Below are 12070 nucleotides of genomic sequence, written 5' to 3'. Positions count from 1 at the left end.
ACATTTGGCATGAATTCGCCAATCACTACTACTAAGTACTACTTTGCACCTGTAGTATAATTACGGGATTATGGGTCTGGATGCTATGTTACCTTAGAGACTCAATGTTGGCCAGATAGTGTCTCGGGCAGGCCATATTGGGGGGATGGGTCCGGTGCAGATGCCTCTGAATGCTCTCAGCCAAGGCAGCTAAAGGGACACATGACAGCATGGGAAACAGAAGATCCCACATCATTCTGACTGAAATTGTATGTATATTTTCAGATTTCAGTGCTCAGTATCTGCTCTCTTCTTGGGACCGTTGTGTATACAGCAAAAAGCATAGGGCAGGAGGATATACTGGAGTCTGGGGTGCACTGTAGCCCTTACAAGTCCCAATGCTTGGAAGGTTGAGGTGAATAATTTGGGAGTAGGGATGGGTGAATTTGACCTGTTTTGTTTCACCAAAAATTTGCTGCCGGCGAAATGTCGCCGATGCCCATTAAAGTCTATGAGCATCAAAAAAATTTAGTTGCGCGGCTTTTTTTGATGCTCGCCTCCAAACAAGTCTGTAGGCGTCATTTTGCGGCGAAACAAGCAGAAAAAATTCGCCCATCCCTATTTGGGAGAAATATATACCAAATATTTCATTATGTACAATGTCAAAACTATCTCCCTTACCCAATCTGCTGTACAACCTTGAGGTCAACAAATTGGGGCAAAGTTTACCAATTTAATTCTTTATCTTGTTTTTAGTCTTTGTGCTGATATGATAGGACACTTGTAGAAGTCTGGACCTACCACCCATTCTCAATTATTGCTGACAAACAAAGCAGCTCAGCAGATGCTCCTAATTTTTCAGTTCTGAAGGCAGAAAGGGTATTCATGCAGAGGGATAGAGGTCCGTGAACTAGAAGATCACTCTAAGTCCTGTTACAAATTAAGATATTGTGTTAATATTGCAAGCACCTGTCTTAATTGGTATTGTAACTGATAAACTCTGTTTCACTGCATTTTAGCAAATATTCACTTTTACTCTACAGTAGGTGATAGGTATTGCCTATATATTTGGTTAACCAGAACAAAGAATGCTTATTAAATAATACAGACATTTAGGGGCAGATTTACATAGGGTCGAATATCGAGGGTTAATTAACCCTCGATATTCGACCATCGAAGTTAAATCCTTCGACTTCGAATATCGAAGTCAAAGGATTTAGCGCAAATAGTTAGATAGAACGATTGAATCTTTCGAATCGTTTAATTCATCGATCGAACGATTTTTCTTCGACCAAATATAGCTAGCAAAGCCTATGGGGACCTTTCCCATAGGCTAACATTGAGTTTGGTAGCTTTTAGGTGGCGAACTAGGGTGTCGAAGTTTTTTCTTAAAGAGACAGTACTTCGACTATCGAATGGTCGAATAGTCGAACGATTTTTAGTTCTAAACGTTCGATTCAAAGTTGAAGGTCGAAGTAGCCCATTCGATGGTCGAAGTAGCCAAAAAAAACATTCGAAATTCGAAGTTTTTTTCCTCTATTCCTTCACTCGAGCTAAGAAAATGGGCCCCTTAGTAGACTCTACCTGATGTTAAGTTTAAGGCAGCTATTGAGCAATTGTTTATGGTTTGTTCTCTGCCTAAGGTCTTATGTGACTTTGCCACTAGATGAACAGATCCAGTAGACCAACTCCGAATAACTTGCTCACAGTCATTGAATATAATGGACACATTAATGGCATTTTTCAGTAAAATTTGATTCACAACAAACGTCATTAGGCCAACAGATGACCCCACAATGGTAATATATATATATATATATATATATATATATATATATATATATATATATATATATATATATATATATATATATATATATATATATATATATACACAGTAGATATGTATGACTGTATATATGTTTAACTTTATTTGTAAAGCACAGTTAAAGGAACAGTTCAGTGTAAATATAAAAACTGAGTAAATAGACAGGCTGTGCAAAATAAAAAATGACACTCACAAATAACAGAAAGAAGATGATGAAGTCTACCACCACACTATTTCATACAATAATGCAGTTCATGCTCTGACATGCCAGACTCTGTTGTTTCCAAAATTACAACTTGTATGTGACAGTACTGTCTAGGAGACACACTGGGATCCCCTAAATCTGACCCCATATTGTAATACAAGATGTTCAGTGATATCTCATAAACATCTTTTAACAAATGTGAATTTTATGAAAATTTTAAATTAAACCCTTTACTGTTCCCAAGTGTCAGAAAACAAATATACCCACCCTGGCTATAATTCTAATGGGGGAGATGATTTTGCAAGTAATTTTTTTAGAGAGGCTTAATTGTTTTGTCAAGGGACTTCCTTACAGTCCAAGTGCATTAAGGGGGCTGAGGCCTAACAGAAAGGTCTTTGTAGCTTGCTAAGAATGTGGATATGAATTACATGGTAGAAAAATATAAATCCTGCAACAGATGATCACATCAAGGGGAAATTTGTACTATAATTAAATATTATCATAATAATTATACTGACTTACTACTGCTTTTCTTCATTGTTTAGATTCTGACACTTAGGGGCAGATTTACTAAGGTTCCAATGGTAAATTCGAATTTGAATTTTCTATTTTTTTTTTATCAAAACACAAATACAAATTTTAAACTACCAACTCCAAATTGAATTTGAATGTGAGATTTATCACACCTCGACCGTGGAAACAGTTCTAATTTGACTATTTTCCACCTTAAACCTGCCGAGTTCATGTCAATAGCAGAGGTCCCTTGAACTATCTGAACTATCTGAAAATGAGCCACATTTTTGCCAAGTTTCGCTTAGAAAATAACACCCCATAGACTCAATGTGAGGGGGAAAAATGTTGCACGTCAAAAAAATTTGACATGAGGAAAAAAAAATTCGGAGGAAAACTTGATTCTAATTCAATTCAAATATGATGTGAGGTTTCAGGTCAGGCTATTTGATCATATTTTAGACATTCTTATGTTTTCATAAATAACATACCATTCGAATTTTGAATAAGATCAAATTTATTAGAGTTTTTAAAAAAAATCACACTCTGACATTCGACCTTTGAATAAATAACCCCTTTATTATTTGTGACCCAGCCTGCCTTATTTAGGTCTACCCTACCACATTTAATATGTGCTGTCATATTTTTCCATGTGACATGGTCTCTCCTAACAGACTTTCTGTCCTCTCTCCACTGCCTTCTGCTAATCAGTTTGCATAAATGTGATCGGCTCATCTACTGCACCAGGAAAACTGCCATATGGCTCCAGCTCTCTGCTTGTAGTCACCCCCTACTCCTGCTCCAAATAATGGAAACTCAGACTAATAATTTATTTGAAGTTTAATTGCTCATGCCACTATGAGTCTATTAACTTTTGACTTATATTCTTATATTATGCTCAATGCCTCATAGTGATGTGTGGGAGGACCAAACGTTGTCATGCACCCCTTCATATTCTGCTCTTTCCCAACCCATACCCAGTCCAACTAAGTGAGCCCTTGTCACTTATATTATGTCATGAACTTTAAAAAACAGAGACAAAGAGAAAAATTATTGTGGTGTAGCACAATAGTAAAATGAGTGCACCTTTCTCTGACTATAAGCTTCACTCCCAATATTGTGCTCTGGGTGAGACCTTAAATTGTCCTACAACAAGACAATGATCTCAAATATACATCAAAGCCACCATGAGCTACTTCAAGTTTGGGAACGGCACTTACAGTCTCCTGACTTAAACTTCATTAAAAAGAGTAGATCTTAAACATGATCTCAGAATTAGAAGTGATCTGCAAAAATCCATATGACAAGATCTGAGAGACAGCTGGATGCAAAAGGTGTTTATAAGCTGTGATCTGTGCTAAAGGGGGTGTTACTGTTTATGTGTTTGTTGTCAGCCAGTATAGTAATTTTGTGAATATTAAGTCATGATTAGAGAAATTCATTTAGCAAAGGTTTTTTCTGCCACCAAAATGGTGCTTTAACTCAAATGCCCTGGGGCTCATTTATAAACAGTGATCGAATAGTGATTAACTTTTTTTCAGTCAGCTGCGGGTTGAGCACTGAAAGCAAATATCTGATTGTTTACTGCAAATGTACAATTTGTCCACTGCTTATAAATGAGCCCCTGTGTGCATAATTTTTTGTGGTTATGCCTTAAAATCTCTTAAGGACAATCACGTGAATAAAAAATGATACCAATTTTGTCCAGCCATATATATATAAACACATGCACAGTAAGTATGTTTACTGTGTAAATCTGCACTGCTAGAAGTTTAAGTGAGCCCCACTGATTCTTACAGCAGTTGTTTACCACGTCAGGACTGAGATCCCAAATATCAGATACACAGAGGCCCAAAAAGCCCCACACACTCCCAATAAATAAATAGTGACTACAGCAGTCCATCTGGCATTTGTCCTGGCATGTTCTTTACTACTTCACTTAAAAAAACAACTAAATATGTGATCTGGCAGTGGGTGCTCAAATGTTTGTTTTTAACTGACCAATATCTCCACCACCTAGAAATGGGAGACATGCATGAGTCTGGGACTCCGAACTACAAACCGATCAGACAACAGTTTAACATATTGATATGATGCAAATAATATAATTGTGGTGTAGTTTGTTTTTTCACTGCCCACAAACACTGCACTGTCGCAAATAACTAAGTGAAGTCACACTTGTACCTTGAAGTGGCAGTTTACCAGTGGTATGAGTCCAGTTATTTGGTGTGCTTAACCTTAGCCTAATTAATAGTAATGACAATGACAAACAGGCATGTGGTGCACAAAACAAATGCTGCCATAATGCAGATCAATATAAGTACATTTAATTGAAAGGATTAAAATTGCACTTACAAGTATAAATTATGCAGCATCCTATCAATTAAATTGATTGCCAGTCATTATTGTCCAGCAGCAGCTATCCCACCATTCACTGCCACTTCAACATCTGCTTGTGTTGATGTATTTTATAATATCAGTTAACCACATAATAACTTCTTAAGAAACCTGCACCTCAGGTTGAAGACTTCCGAATCATTCCAGTGTAAGGTTTGGCAGTTTGAAATCAAATCATTTATTTGCTGTCCCAGCATGTGATTGGTAACCTGATTAAGACTTTACAGTTACTCTGAGTTGGCCCCTTATTCTTTAAACATATTGGGGCTTAGCACCATCAGTTCAGTTCCCACAATTTCCCTGCAGTCAATTGTACATAAAACCACTTTAATGAAAGGTACTTGCACTAAAATGTGTTAATTGCATTTCTTTATAGTTGTGTTTGATGCCACTGAGTTCTTCCTCCTTTCCATTCCAAATTGGAATCTGCTGCTCCTATTGCCAAAAGGGATCCCTGAAGCAACCACCACCTCCTGGTCAGGCTTTAGCTCCAGGGTTCCATTCACACCAAGCAGCAATATGAGCAGCACACTTGTGCCTAAAAAATGGAGCTTAGGCATCACTCACATGGTGAATATTGGAAATGTCAGCAACCACTGGAAATTATGCCAGACAGACATTGGAAATATTGGTGCAACTGTGCCCAATATAAGGCTTTATGCGGATCAATTTGTAGAAGAGGGCTCACAAGCAGCTTCCACCAGCGACAGACTAACCTGAAGATGAAACAAGAAGAATGCGCCGTGAAAAGAGGCCGGAGAGTCTGGACGAAGTAACAAGAGTTTGAAGGCTGAGGTCAAACAGGTCCGGGTCAGAGGCAGGCAGCTCAGATTCGTAAACAGAGTCAGGCCGAGGTCAGATGCAGGCAGATTAGGTTCGTAGTCAATATCAGGCCGAGGTCGGGTGCAGGCAGAGTTCAAGCGAGTCAGGAATAGCCGGGTCAACAACAGGAGATCAAATATACAGTATAATGCTGGGGTCTCTTGGAAATGAACTAAGATAACCTTGCAATTTGTTTGTATTTCAACTGAGTTGATATAGGCCTGGCGTGAACTCGCATGCGCAGAAACGCCGGGCGACGCAACGCACGCACGAACATACGCACGCGCGCAAAGACGCGCGCAAAGACAATGCGCACGCGCATCAAAGAGCACGCTTGCGCACATACGCACAGGCGCGCTTTCACCCGCGACTGCGACAAACTACTTGCCTGCAGGGACGGACAGAGCCAGACATCCCTTCCACACAATGGTGAGTAGCCTTACACCCAATTTGCAACAAAGCATAGATGCAGCTGTATGTATTTTGGCAAACTGGACTTTATTGCATTAAAGAATTACCTGTGAATGTGTCCTATTGTTTGTCCCTTTTTTTTCTCTCTCTTTTGTGTTTCCTATTAATGTGCTATCCTTTAGTATTTTGTTTGTGATTGGTTAGACTACCCCTGAGGAACTTAATTTATACCCTGTAAAATTCATCTTACTTGTACACCTCACCCACATTTGGTTCTGAGATTCCTCAACCACCCCCTGAACACAAATAGGTATAGCAGAAGAAGTACAGTGGATGATCACAACTGGAAATCAATGTTATGGAATCTGGTGCTAATACATAGTTAATGTATGTATACATGCAATGGGAACCCTTGTAAATATATATTCTTATAAAAATATGCACTATATATGTATACCTGTGTGCCTCTTTTGTCAATTTAACTCCAGGCCAGTTCCTCCTGCTGGAGCCACATTAAGTCTTATTGTGAGCCGTGGGACAGGGGGATATTTGTTGGGGGGCCCTGCCGGTGACTAGTTAGGCCACTGCTCCAGTCTGAGAACTGTACAACTTATTTGAAAATGTGATTTGCCATTTTGGATTCATTTGTTGGCTTATCATCTATTTGCTATTTTTCCATGCAGTGAACCTTTCATCAGAAAAGGGGGACCAAATACCAAAACCTGCCTATAAAAATCTCTGTATGCATCTATGTAATATACTATGATTAGCCCCTTTTTAGCTTTGTCCTCACCCACACTGCATTGCAGGTACCAGTCATTTTAAAGGCAAACTAAAGCTTAGCAAATAAGTAGTATAGAAATGCACCACTTTATGTTTTGGAGTTCTATAACATCCCAAAACAACCACAGCTCTTTTGTAGTGAAGATCTGTACCAACAAAGATGCCCCTAGTAGTGTCCCATCTTCTTAAATGCTGATTCACTGCACGTACTCTGTGCTACTGAGCTTAGGGACCCCAAATATACTGTAAATAGAGAATAAAATGTCATCATATAAGGCTGATTAGTAATTAATTGCATGGTAGCTTGAAAACCCGTGAAATTTGCACCAAAATATAATAATCAGCATTGTGGGATCAGGTTCTATGACAGGCAAACCTCATTTTCTGTTGAGAATGCCCTAAGCTTAGCTTCTCAACAGCTGTCCAGTGCACATTGAGGATGTGCGTGTGATTGATGCTCCTAACAAAATCCAAGATGGTGACCCCTTTGTGACAATTTTGAAGGACTGGATCATTACTGTTATGGAGATGCTGAAACTTTAGCTTTGTGCAACAAGTTCAGAATATAAAATATAGAATTTCATTGTTTATCCATTTTTTCTTCAAACATAGGGCCAGATTCAATTCAGTGAGAAACAGGTTTATAACGTAAAAACACAAGGACAAGATTCAATTTGAGATGCAATTCAGTTCAGATGGTTTATCACATGAAAACTCTATTGAAGTCTGTTGGGAAAAACTGGAACTGAACAAAGAGAAAAGTTTTTTCTCCTCAAACTAAATTGCGTCCACGAGTTTTTATATGATAAACCATGAGATAACTTTTTCTCACTGAATTGAATCTGGCCCATAGTCACTCACTAAAATACAAATACATATAAATTCAGGTTTATCTAGAAATATAGATACTAAGGTTCTCCTTAAAGGGATACTGTCATGGAAAAACATGTTTTTTTCAAAACGCATTAGTTAATAATGCTGCTCCAGCAGAATTCTGCACTGAAATCCATTTCTCAAAAGAGCAAACAGATTTTTTCATATTCATTTTTGAAATCTGACATGGGGGCTAGACATTTTGTCAGTTTCCTAGCTGCCCCAGTCATGTGACTTGTGCCTGCACTTGAGGATGGAACTACATTCTGGCAGGCTGTTATTTCTCCCACTTAAAGTGATACTGACACAAAAAAATGAATTTTAGCATATGAATGTACATTAAATGTAACCTATAGGTCATGTTGATCATTTGTTGCTGAGAGGTTTGTTTTTGTATATAATTGTTAGTTGAAGTTCCTAAGCCTGACTCTCTGACACTCTGACACTCTGACTTTGCCAACCTGACTGTCCCATCTCAGCCTGTTAGTTACAGTTTCTAATGCTAACGGACTCCTGCTTCACAAATATGGCAGCCCCCTCATACAGGAACATGGGGGATCAGACAGGTAATGTAAAAGCATCATGCAAATTCTTTATGCCAAAGTTAGAAGTAGCTTGCAAATCCAATATTATAATAGCTGTAAAAAAAGTTTAATTTCAGGTGTCAGTATCTCTTTAATGTAACTGAATGTGTCTCAGTGGGACTTGGCTTTTACTATTAAGTGTTGTTCTTAGATCTACCAGGCAGCTGTTATCTTGTGTTAGGGAGCTGCTATCTGGTTACCTTCCCATTGTTATTTTGTTTTGCTGCTGGGGGGGTGATATCACTCCAACTTGCAGTCCAGTAGTAAAGAGTGATTAAAGTTTATCAGAGCACAAGTCACATGACTGGGGGCAGCTGGGAAATTGACAATATGTCTAGCCCTATGTCAGATTTCAAAATTGAATATAACAAAATCTGTTTGCTCTTTTGAAAAATGGATTTTAGTGCAGAATTCTGCTCGAGCAGCTCTATTAAAGGAGAAGGAAAGCTACGGAGGCATTTTATTGCCAATAGATTAGCTGCAATAGTGCAAGCTAGAATGCTATATTTATTCTGTAGAATGTTTTACCATACCTGATTAAATAGCTCTAGAAACTCTCTGTTTGTTTAGGATAGGAGCTGCAGTATTAAAGTGGTGTGACATCACTTCCTGCCTGAGTCTCTCCCTGCTCTGGGCTCAGATTACAGTAGAGAAGGGAGGGGGTGGGGGAAGAGGAGCAAACTGAGCATGCTCTTGCCCAGGGCAATGAGGTTTAAACTGAAGGCAGGAAGTCTGATACAGAAGCCCATGTGTAAACAATAGAAGGAAAGAAATGCAGCGTTTCTTTTGATAGGGGACTCAGAGCAGCACTACTTTGGGGGTTTACTGTTATATTTAGATGGACCTTTCTGATAAGGCTTACTTAGTTTTAACCTTTCCTTCTCCTTTAACTGATGCATTTAAAAAAAAAACATGTTTTCCCATGACAGTATCCCTTTAAACGCATGGGATCAGTTACATACTGTACTCCAGTACTGCACAAGGTAAGGCCAGTTAAAATATGGAGATATCTTAGCAACTTAGTGTACTAAGCAACTTGAAGCACAGGGCCACTTTCAATTTAGTATTAAAAAGATTTAGCACATGAAAACTCATAGGCAAGATTTAATCTGAGATGCAATTCAATTCAGAAATCACGGTTTATCATGTGAAAGTCTATGGGAAAAAACTGGAACTGTATTTGAAGAAATGTTTTTTCTCCTTGATTGAATCTCGACCATGAGTTTTCACGTGATAAAATATGAGGTAACTTTTTCTCACTGAATTGAATCTGGTCCATTGTTTCATTCAGTGCTTTTGATTAGATGGGCGCTTCATGATACAAATATATAGGGAATAATGTATCTCTTTTTATCAATTATTTGTATGCTAGAAGTCAACAAGGAGTTCTGGGCCTGCATAAAACCAAGGCCGCAGGACAAATGTTTTATGCAGGTGATGGAACTACAAGGTGACTTCTAAAATCCTCATATTTTACTGCAAATGGTACTTGGGTTTTTGGCATACAAACGTTCAACAAAACATGTGAAACAGGTGACTTCACTATAGAATGATTATAACTGATGACATCACTGAACACAAATTATAAGAATATGTTTTAAAGGTTATCCAGGGCTCCTGAGGCTGTGTATTATTGTTATATAGAGACATTCTCTGCACTGAACCATGCTGCAAATGTAGGCCATATCCACAGACAGGTTTCCTGCTGTAAGAACTACAGCTTTTTTTTAACAAGCCCCTTGGTCAAAGTTGTGAAACTTTCATTTAAATTGGCTGAATTTCTTACTAAGCTAAGTTACCAATAACATACATTGTGATGTGTGGAGACACAAGCATTGTCAGGCATTAGCTTGAAGGGTCTCCTCAGTGCACAAGAGTTGAAAAATCCGTCTTCACACCTATGTTAATAACACGTTAACATCACCAGTGCTATTATGGGGGAGGGGTGTCACTATAGAGGCATACTTTGGACAGATTTGTCTATGACTCATTCATAAAGCCCTTAACTAGATTTTAAAAATGGGGTCAAGTGGTGCAGATGCTTATTAAATATATACATTGCACCTAGCTAATTACAAGAAACATGTAAACTTCTTTCAGATTCTGCTTGCTTCTGTTTTGCTAAATAACCCCAATGTCACAGGCAAGGGGTATTGTTTAAGCTACAAGAAAACCATGGTATATTCTTAACCTTGAGGTTGCTCTTAGATTTTATGACTTTAATCAGACTGACCCCTACCTCAACTGTGTGGTGGGTGAGGGGTTAATCAGGGTAACGAATGAGGAACCACAGGATGGAGTTTGAGGGCTTGAGAGCAGGGAGTTGGGTAGCAAATCTGGCAAGAGACAATGGGGGAGAGAAATGGTATTGAGTTATAGATACTGGCTGCTTGTTGTTCTGGAAGTGTTAGTATGGTATGAATGTGAGGTGGTAATTATCCACCAAAGAAATGTAAAGAAAATGAATATTCCTGTTACTAGTGCGACTGCACAATTGAGAGGAGGTTCAGTACACCTGTGGTGCATAAATTAACTTTATATTGAACACAATAAGCGGTGTCATACAACAAACAGTATTACACTATGATATTTCTTTGTTTGTTCTCCTGAACCTTTGGCCCCTTCCAGATCTCAATGAAATATAGTTTTCCGCCTGAAGTAAATTCTAGTCTTGCCCCTTATGCCTTGTGATAGTTTCATTTGGGGTAAAATCAGATTTTTTACAGATGTGCATTGTAGAAAGGGCAGACATTTGGAATATAGGAACTCCAGTTAGTGCATTCAAAGGCCTTAAATATAAATTTAATACACAATACCTAATTGTCATGAGATTGCATGTTTTTGTGCAATGTCATGGAGGATGTTTGAGCAACTCAGCCAAGATAAAATGCAGCAGCCCTTTTCCACTGACTGTCCATTCTCTTGATTGGGACTCACACTTCTTAATGGCACAGGGTACAGATACAGATACTATGTTCCATCTGGAGTCTTGCTATCAGTTAAAGAAGTCCTGTAAAAAAACTGTTTGAGCCATTGATTTTTCACTAATTTAGATAATCTGATATTTACCAGCCTTCTTTTTATAATGTAGAACTACAGTATATATATATATATATATATATATATATATATATATATATATATATATATATATACATACACATATATATATATATACATACTGTATATATACTTACTTAGTGGAAGGATGAGCACACCAATATCATCTTAAAGTGTTGATTTATACTGTGCTTCCCAATGTTTCTGTCCACATTTGGACCTTTATAAAGCATTCAGTGAAAGTGAAAAAGCACAGGTTTAAATACCCAATATTCAAACACTGAAAAAAATTAAACTATAATATGATTGGCTAATTCATGTATGCAGACAATGATATAGCACTTTTTTAACACTATAAGATGATATTGGTGCAATCATCCTTCCTTTAAGCCAGTGATCCCAAACCAGTAGATTGTGAGCAACATGTTGCTCTCCAACCCCTTGGATGTTGCTCTCAGCGGCCTCAAAGCAGGTGCTTACTTTTGAATTCCAGGATTGGAGGCAAGTTTTGGTTGTATAAAAACCAGGTGTACTGCCAAACAGTCTCCTGTAGGCTGCTAGTCCACATAGGGGCTACCAATAGCCAATCACAACCTTTATTTTGCACCATCCAGGAAC

Source organism: Xenopus laevis, chromosome 4S (genome assembly GCF_017654675.1).
Source record: "Xenopus laevis strain J_2021 chromosome 4S, Xenopus_laevis_v10.1, whole genome shotgun sequence".
In the NCBI taxonomy this organism is placed as follows: domain Eukaryota; kingdom Metazoa; phylum Chordata; class Amphibia; order Anura; family Pipidae; genus Xenopus; species Xenopus laevis.
The sequence above is the reverse complement of the archived record's forward strand: the minus strand, read 5'-3'. Positions refer to the sequence as shown.